The sequence below is a fragment of the Panthera tigris genome, chromosome A1 (assembly GCF_018350195.1).
Source record: "Panthera tigris isolate Pti1 chromosome A1, P.tigris_Pti1_mat1.1, whole genome shotgun sequence".
Lineage (NCBI taxonomy): Eukaryota > Metazoa > Chordata > Mammalia > Carnivora > Felidae > Panthera > Panthera tigris.
In genome coordinates, this window is record NC_056660.1 from 177,383,570 (window position 1) to 177,393,183 (window position 9,614).

At 36.5% G+C, this 9,614-nt stretch overlaps 1 long non-coding RNA gene across 1 annotated transcript; it reads left to right on the forward strand.

Annotated features, from left to right (window-relative positions):
* Position 1: 1 nt before the first annotated feature.
* LOC122231710 lies at positions 2-9,122 on the forward strand. Its single transcript, XR_006208938.1, has 3 exons — positions 2-78; positions 5,987-6,112; positions 8,982-9,122. It is a non-coding gene; the product is annotated as an uncharacterized LOC122231710 (long non-coding RNA).
* The last annotated feature ends 492 nt before the right edge of the window (positions 9,123-9,614 follow it).

The window sequence follows — 9,614 nt, forward strand, 5'->3', positions numbered from 1 at the left end:
GGGGCAGGGCCTGCCTGGGGAAGCTGGGAATCTCAACTGCCCCCCACACGGAAGTTTCAACCGCTGCTGCCACCTCAGGTGGGTCATGACCTCTGATATCTTTCCTTTGACACAACCATGGCAACCTAACTGTCAGCCGGACCCCCGGCTCTCTTACATCTCCCACAAACTTTATGGATCCTTAAGCCCTACAGCACAGTTATTGCCCCTGGCTTCAGATGCTCCCATCTCCACAACTGTTCTTGTCCCCTAACATCCACTTGCCATGACACAATCAGCCATAACTTTGACTCCTTCATGTCAACTGCAGTCCTTGACCCCTGACTTCCAAAGCCCAACTTCCATTTACTTTTTAACTTTACTTGGCTTAAAATTAAACGCGTCTACATGGTGTTAAGTCAAAAAATTCTAGCTCACCTCTTACTATTTCTTGTCTATATTTCATTGAATATGGACTTGTATTTTACACCAAATGATTACATTAGAGTGAGAATTTATTTGAACAAAACTAGATCATAGTCCCTCCTTTCTGGTGCTCTTCATTTCTTCTTGAAGATTGACATTGGGGGCATTGTACTTTAGTGTGAAAAATTAATACTTCTTATAGTTCAGGTTTACTAGTGACAAGTTCATCTTTTCTTAACATGAATCTGTCTTTATTTCACCTATATTTTTTATAGGATAGTTTTGCTGGGTATAGAATTCCATTTTGTCTTTAAAAAATGTTCTCAGCATTAAAAAAAAATGTCTTTCCCTTGATTTCTGGTTGCTGTTGTTTCTGTTGAGAAGTTAGCCATTAGTCTGATTGTTGTTCCTTTGTAGGTAATGCATGTCCTTCTTCCACCCCTGGCTGCTTTAATTTTTTTCTTTCTGTTTGGTCTTCAGCAGTTTGAGTATAATGTTAACTGTATGTGTTTATATTATCCTGCTTGGGATTCATAAGATTTCTTAAATATGAATTCTGATATTTTTTATCAGTGTTTGAAAATTCTCGGTTTTTCCTTAAATATTGCTTCTGTTCCTTTCTCTTCTCCTTCTGGAACTCCAGTGACAGGTATATTAGACTTTTTTGAGTATTCCATATCTCTTATACTCTTTTCTGTATTTTTTGTATTTTTTTCTTATTGTGCTTTTTTAAAAAATGTTTATTTTGAGAGAGAGAATCCCAGGCAGTCTCCATACTGTCAGCACAGTGTCTGACATGGGTCTCAATCTCACAAACTGTGAGATCATGACCTGAGCAGAAATCGAGAGTCAGATGCTTAACCAACTGAGCCATAGAGGTGCCCCTCATTGTGCTTTAATCTGCATATGTTTTTATTGACCTGTCACCCATTTAGGAGAAACTGTGTTCTGCTGCTACACACCCCTCTATTGAATTCTTAATTTGAGTTATAATATTTTCAATTCCAAAATTTTCATTTGAATTCCCCCCTTCCATTCTTTAAACAGATTCTAAGGCTCTGGTGAAATTCTTTATCTTTCCTGTGTTTTCTTGAACATTGTAATCATATTATTTAAAGCCCCTATCAGATAACTCCAATATCTGAATCACCTATGGGTCCTCCTGGCTTTTGGTATTTGGTCCTATTTTTAAAGCATGCCTTACAATTTCTTATTGAATGTCAGACAATGTGGAAGAAAAATTGTAGAGGCTGTGGATGATAGCAGCTTTCTCTAAAGAGGATTAAGTTTTCTTGTTGTACATAGAATACAAGTGGATCACTTTAATCCTATTGAGACTTGGTTTTAGGATTTTATTTATTTATTTTTAATAAAATTGTTTATTTATTTTGAGAGAGAGAGCATGTGAGCTTGAGTGAGGGAGGGGTAGAGAGAGAGAGATAGAGAGAGAATCCCAAGCAGGCTCTGCCTTGTCAGCACAGAGCAAGATATGGGGCTCAAACTCATGAACCTTGAGATCATGACCTGAGCTGAAATCAAGAATCAGATGCTTAACCCACTGAGCCACCCAGGCGCCCCTGTTTTAGGCTTTTAAATTCAACTTTATTTCAGTCTTGCCCTTATTCCTAGGTCATGGTTCTTACTAGATCTTACTGTATCTTAGAGGCCTGAATGTTTGCCAAGACCCCTTCACCTCCTGGGGCTCGAACTCTAATCCCCATTTCCCCAACACTGTTAAGCTGCTAAAACCTCTGTTCAACTCTTTAGGTGTTTCTGTTCTGCTGAGTTTCTTAAAGTCTTTCGTGTGCATGTGCCTCTTAAGAATTTACTGATGATTTAAGGGTAATTTGTACACAGATTTTGGGGCTCACATCTCTGTAATTTTCTCCTCTCTAGAATTGTGCTCTTCAAATCCCAGCTGCTTTTGTTCCTAAACTCTCATCTCTGCTTCTAGCCTACTGAGACTGCTACTGTCTGTTTAGCTCTTTTACTCCTGCACCAATTCAAACTGCCCTGGGGGTGGGAACTGACCTGAATGTAGATTTTGCCCATTAGCACTTTCAGGCTTTCAAGGGTTTAAGTTTATTGGTTGTTCTCTAGTGCCTTCAAGCAGTAGTTACGTGTGTGTATGTGGGTGTATAGTTGTTAATACACATTAAATTATTGTCAAATTTATATGTAGTTGTTATATATGTAATATATTAACATAGTTGTTAAATGTATGTGTATGTGTGTATGTACATATACATATATATATATATATATTTGTCCTGTTTTTATAATTGATCTAAGTGGTAGGTCTAATTCAATATAAACTACTCCATTATGACCAGACTTTTTGCATCTTCCATTTTTCACCCTAGATTTTCATAGTTCATTCACAGTGCATGAGTCCTCATCCCATAGACCAACTCCTAAACTTGAAAATGTTTGATAACCTCATCCTGCCATTTTTGACTCTTATATCCCAAAGTTTTTGATTCCTATATTATAACTTCTATTTCCATGCTTTAAGACTTTTGATATGCAAGTCTCATTTGTGACTCCCACATCGCTAGCACCAGTGTTGATTTCTGACCTGCCTATTGCATCTGCCGTACAATACTCCATTATTTTAACTGCCTATTGCCTTTGTCTAACTTCTGGATCCCAACCACATTTTTAAGTTTTGTTTTAAAGTAGTATTTCTGTTACCTCAATTTTAAATTTAGGGGAGGAACAATTACTTGAGATTTGATCATTTGGTTTTTATCCCCCCCATAACAGAATATCCTTGGCACAAATATAAAATTGTGATAAGAACAGCAGCTGACTATTCTGTGGATTTACTAGGTAACTCTGAAAATGAAAAGCCAACTATTTTTTCCCTTTAAATTTGAGTGACCACTTAAGACTTCTGTTTATAATGAACTCTCCCTTCTGTGTTTTTCTGTCAACAAAATTTGCATATAACTTCATATATTTTAATCCATTAATAAAATTTAAGATAGAATTGTGTCACGACAGCTACCAAAACTAGCACAAAAGATGCTCCTCTAGGATGTCATATAATTCATTTCTATCACAAAACTCAAAAGAGGAACACTTAGAGCTCTTAGAAATTAAAAAAGTATCTTCCTCTGTGGCAACTAGCTTCTAAAAACAAAAACAAAAACAGATGGATCTTTGATCTTTGTATCTTTTCAGGAAATTCAATTAACACTTGTAATTCTGGCATCTTAGAAAATTCACCTAACATCTCTGAGTTTTGATTTATTATTTCTAAGATGAAGATAACAGTAAGTCCGTAATTCAAAGATTTTATAAGAAGTAACATTGAGATGGGGTGCCTGGGTGGCTCAGTCGGTTAAGCACCTGACTTCTGCTCAGGTCACGATTTCACAGTTTGTGAGATTGAGCCCTACGTCGGGCTCTGTGCTGACATCTCAGAGCTGGAGCCTGTTTCATTTTCTGTGTCTCCCCTTTCTCTCTGCCCCTCCCTGGCTCTCACTGTGTTCTCTCAAAAATAAATAAACATTAAAAAAAAAAAAAAGAAAGAAGTAACGTTGAGATGAAACAGTAGAGCACAGTGGTTAGGAAAACAGACACTGGAGCCAAACAACCTAGGTTTGGAAGCCAGCTGTTTCACTTACTAGCTGGTAAACTTGGTGAAGTCACTTAACCTCTCTACACCTATGTTTCCTCATCTGTAAAATGGAGACTAACCATATCTATTTCATAGGTTGCTGTGATGATTAAATGAATTAACATATATGAAGTACTTAGTGCTTGGCAGATAACAAGTGCTATAAAAATACTAAGTATTATTATCAAATAAATCCATATCACTCTCTGAATGTCATATTTAAAATGATATTCTTAATGAAATGGATTATAATTTTAATCAAACAGAATAAGTTATTCCAAAATAGTTTATTAATTTACAATTAAGCTAGATACGTCCTCATTATCTCTCCTACTCTACCAAGCTTTTCTATCCTGGAGGATATTGAAAGGCTGTGACATTACCTCCATTAACAGCATTTTGGGGCACCTTGGTAGCTCTGTTGGTTGAGCTTCCAACTTTGGCTCAGGTCATGACCTCACCATTCATGAGTCCCAGCCCCATGCCTGGCTCACTGCTGTCTGCACAGAGCCTGCTTAGGATCCTCTGCTCCTCCCCCACTTTCACTCTCAAAAATAAATGAACATTAAAAATAAAATAAAATAAAATAAAATAAAATAAAATAAAATAAAATAAATATAAATAAAATAAAAACAGCATTTCTATTTTCTGTTTCCATAACAGGACTTATGTGGGACTAAACTATGAGACTGAAACTTCAAAATATCTAACTAAAATTCTCACTTTATCTATACTTAAAATGTAAAATCTATGATCAATTATTTGCTTTAGTAGCACATATAAACAAAAAATAAGAAACAATAGTACACACTTCCCTTAACTTATTCTACAAATGTAATTTTATTAAACACACTTAATAAGATATTTAATACCTCAGTAAGTTTTGGGAATCCAGCAAAAGGCAGACAGATGAGAGAAACAGGAGAATGCATCTAAAAAATTCAAATTTATCTCAAACCCCTCCAAAACACAACAGCTGTATAAAATGTGTATATTGTATATATATTTTTCATATTGGTTGATTTAAACTATATTTTTATTTTCTCAACTCATTTAACCTTAAACTCCCATTTATTTAAATATTCAGTATGAAACCAGAGAAACAAAAAACGTTTCTTCTCCTCTGGTGAAATAAGTGAGTTATTGTACAATATTTATTATTACATATATACTAAAAACTATACACATTTTTTTTCAAATTATTTTACACTTTTAACATACTGGCAATAATAAAAGTACACTGCTATGTATTAATAATGCTGTTATTTTGACAAATAAAAACTAATATTTCTCATTTTGTATATTGCCTTATGTTGCATATTAGTTCTTCCACATAAAAATAAATACTTTAAAGCATTGATTACATCAAGAAGATAGCAATATTATGTTAACTCTGTATTCCTAAAGTTACCCCCGAGCAGGATCACAGTAAAATGTCACCTGACATGTAGTGCTATTGGATAAATAAAGTAGTATGCCCATTATGGAAAGCAATTTGCAACATATATCAAGAATCTTGAAAATGTTTGTCATCTTCCCCCAACTTGTAGAAAGAGATTCTAAGAAAATAACCTAAACTGTGCATGCACACACAAAAGTTTTATAAGTGAAGGTACTTATTAAAGCATGATTTATAATAGGGAAAAGCTGAAAACATTAAGTAAATTATGGTATAGCATGTGGCAGAATCCTATACAGTCATTGAAGATTATGTTTATGGACAGTTTTGTAAAAACATGGAAAATGCTATGTTAAGAGGTTAAGTGTGCAAGGCAAAATGGAATGGTATGTCATTTCAATCAAATGAAAAAAGGCATAGAAAAAAGTAATGGAACATAGCACAAACAAATGTGAACAGTGCTGTCTTATGAATGGTGGAATTAACAGGTGATTTTTTTTCATGTTTCTGTATTTTCAAGATTTTCTAAAATGCACATTATTCATTTTTATAACCAGAGAAAAACTTATGATGTAAAGAAAAATCAGACCTAAGCAGATTACTGTTAATGCTCGCTAAAGAAGCACTTATTAAAGAAGTGTTTGTGGGAGCTGTATATGTGGGTAAAAGGCCATTTAGAAAAGGTGAGTTTGACCAGACAGGCTCTATTGCTACAAATCTTTTTCAGTATAAGGGAAAATGTGTGTGTGTGTGTTGGGGGGCGGGGGGGGGGAGTGCAATTTTTAAAAATAATGCAGTCTTAAATTGAAATGGAGAATATAAGATGTGTAGACTCTAGGAGAATAGGGCAGAAAAAAAGAGCTATCACTGGCCATAGCCCATTTTATGCACATGGCTACTTCTCAGAAATAGACATTTCCCCATTTCCAGTGCTTTCTTCTAAAAGGTTTCTATAAAATACATTTTGTCCTCATCAGTGAAAGCAATCCTGTTTAATTGTTTTTAGAGTGAAATTAATTTGGACTAAAATATAAAATTAGATCCCTCACATACTAATATTACTTTGAGTGGGCAAAAGCTATACCATCTCTTGAAACCCTAAGTCCTTTCATTAAGGGTCAGCATTTTCCTTTTGCCAAGAGTTATGTTTTAAATTTACCATGAGGATACCCAGCTGACGAGGCAAATCTCTTATTATACGGAAAAATGAAAGAGCCTAAGAATAGCTCAAGGAAAACCAAGTGGTCAACTTTTCTTTCTCCTTTCTTCTGCCTCACATCTCCCCGGCCCCAACACACATTCATGTCATTCCCAAGATTAGGTTATGCCATGCTGAGGAGTTTAGGGAAGATCAATCAATACTGACTCCCACATTTAGTCCTTTCCAATTGTAACAACTTATTTTAAAAGGGTATCTCTAGGGGCACCTGGGTGGCTCAGTCGGTTAGGCATCCGGCTTCAGCTCAGGTCATGATCTCGTGGTCCATGAGTTCAAGCCCCACGTCGGGCTCTGTGCTGACAGCTCAGAGCCTGGAGCCTGTTTCAGGTTCCATGTCTCCCTCTCTCTCTGACCCTCCCCCATTCATGCTCTGTCTCTCCCTGTCTCAAAAATAAATAAACGTTAAAAAATAATAATAATAATAAAAAATAAATAAAAGGGTATTTCTATCATTTTTTTCCTGATTATAAAAGAAATCCAGTATTTTTGTATAATATTTAGTGGTACAGAATTGTATACAATCACAAGGAAAGTTGCCAAGAATGGCAACTGCTGAAAAATAAACTATCTTAATGTAACATGTCCTTCCATGCCTCCGTCTCTGCACATACATATATGGGCAGAAATTTTTTTCTTTCATACAAATGAGATCATGCTATGTATAATGCCAGTTTGTACCTTGATTTTTCTGCTTAACGATGTATTTTAGACATCTTTCATGTCAGTATTATAGATCTACCTCATTTCTTTTTAAGAACTCCTTAATATTTCAATGTATGTAAATGTCATCATTTATTTAATCAATCCTCTACTGAGAGAAATTTAGGTTTGTCTACTCTTTTTCACTATTAAAAACAAAGCATATAGTAGCAATGTGAAATGAATTATCAGTATTCTCTATAACTAGGAGAGGTAGAAAAGATAAAAGTTTGTTCTTGGGGCATATAAAATACCATTCCTAAAAAAGCTTTCCCAGGTTGGCTTATATACATAAATTGACCACATAGTTTACTGTTCATCCAGAACACATTTTTTATAGAGTTGATTTATTTATTTTGAGGGAGAGAGAGTGTGCACAAGCAGGGAAGGGTCAGAGAGAAAGAGAGAGAGAATCCCAAGCAGGTTCTGCACTGTCAATGCAGAGCCTGATGCAGGGCTCAAACTCACAAACAGAACTCACAAACCATGAGATCATGACCTGGGCTGAAACCAAGAATCAGGTGCTTAACAGACTGAGCCACCCAAGCGCCCCCACCCAGAACACTTTTGAGAGTATTAATGCATACTCTGGGCTAGTCTTAACACCAGCTAATAGTGTGGAGCAAGGTCCACACCTGCTATTACAAAAGAAGGTTGGGGGAGCCACTATGGGACAAGCAAGGTGAAAGGGACTTTTGTGTAGGAGGGCTGGTTGATAAGGGTATCAGACCCTGAATGGGGTGAAGAGAGTGACTATGCATGAGGGTACTCTGGTCCTTGTTAGGGTGTCAGAGACTGAGTAGGGAAGGAAGGTGTCCATGCAGAGTTTTATTGTAGAGTTGTAGTTTTGGAGCCCAACTGGTATGAAGAGGGTATCCATACATTGCAGGGTTGGAGGACTTTAGAGTTTAACAGATCTAAGACAAGCATCCATGCAGGGGTCGGGGAGAGGCTAGCTAGGTGTGGGGAGTCAGAGCCTAAGCAGGTGAGGAGGGTTTTCTTGTAGAGTGGTGCCCTAATAGCAAGTGTCAGAGCCCAAATAGGGGAAAAAGAGATCTACCCCGGGGAGGAGTGGGCAATGGAGTTGGGAAACTGGTTACATTAGGGAATTGATAAATAAATATATTAAGAATAGTGGGGGCACCTGGGTGCCTCAGTCTGTTAAGCATCTGACTCTTGATTTAGGCTCAAGTCCTGACCTCAGAGTCCTGATATCAAGCCCTGCGTTGGAGCCTGGCATTTTCTCTCTGTCTCTGTCTCTCTCTTTCTCTCCCTCTGCCCCTTAACCCCAATCCTCATGTGCGCATGAGTATGCTCTCTCTCTCAAATAAATAAATAAAAATAAAACAAGAAAGAATAGTGGAAGCCAAATTTCTCGCTGTGGGAAAAGAGAGTTGCAAATACGGAAAGGGGGACAACTAGATTGAGCCCTGTGGTGTTGGATTGGAACTATCAGTGACAATCCATGGTTTTCAATATATAGAGATAAATCTAGAAATAAATTTAGATGTGTGTGTGTGTGTCCCACATATATCCCTACTGAGAATACCTGAGATCAGTAACACTCGAATAGCAATGGGCACACAATAACATCCAACAGTATTTGGCTTCTAAGTACTATTTTCCGCTTACAGGAACCAGGGCTCCTTGGAGAAATGGCTGATTCCATATTAAGGCATGTAAGTACAAGATAAATCTGGAACATTTTGTGGTGCCAGAAAGTAAGGAAATCCTCAGAGAATGAAGGGGGCACGTCAAAAGGACACAGAGTCAACTTAAAGGGGCTTCCATTTGCCAAATATAGAACAATTCAAGCATCAGAAATAAATGATGATAGTAATAGATTATAACTCATTGAATAAAATAAGAAAACTTTAATAATATACTAATATTAGTCCATATTAATATAAGCAAATAAATGAGTAAGTTGAAAGTTTACATAATCTCATGGTATTTCCTCACAAAACACTAATTAATTACAAAGTAAAAAAGAGTAACTTTTCAGCCCAGAAGTCTTTCATCCACCACCTTTAATTGAGTGATTAATGTGGCTATCACTAGTAATGAGATAAATCTAAATCATGTGCCATTTGACAGAATGTAATAGGACGAACACAATACCATCTTTGTAATAGTTTTGCAGACGGTGCATACCCTGAGTCTAATTGTGAGGAAACATTAGACAAACTCAAATTTAGAGCCATTCTATAAAATAAGTGGCCTGTAATCGCCACAAGTGCCACTGTGATGAAAGTCAGATCTTTCAA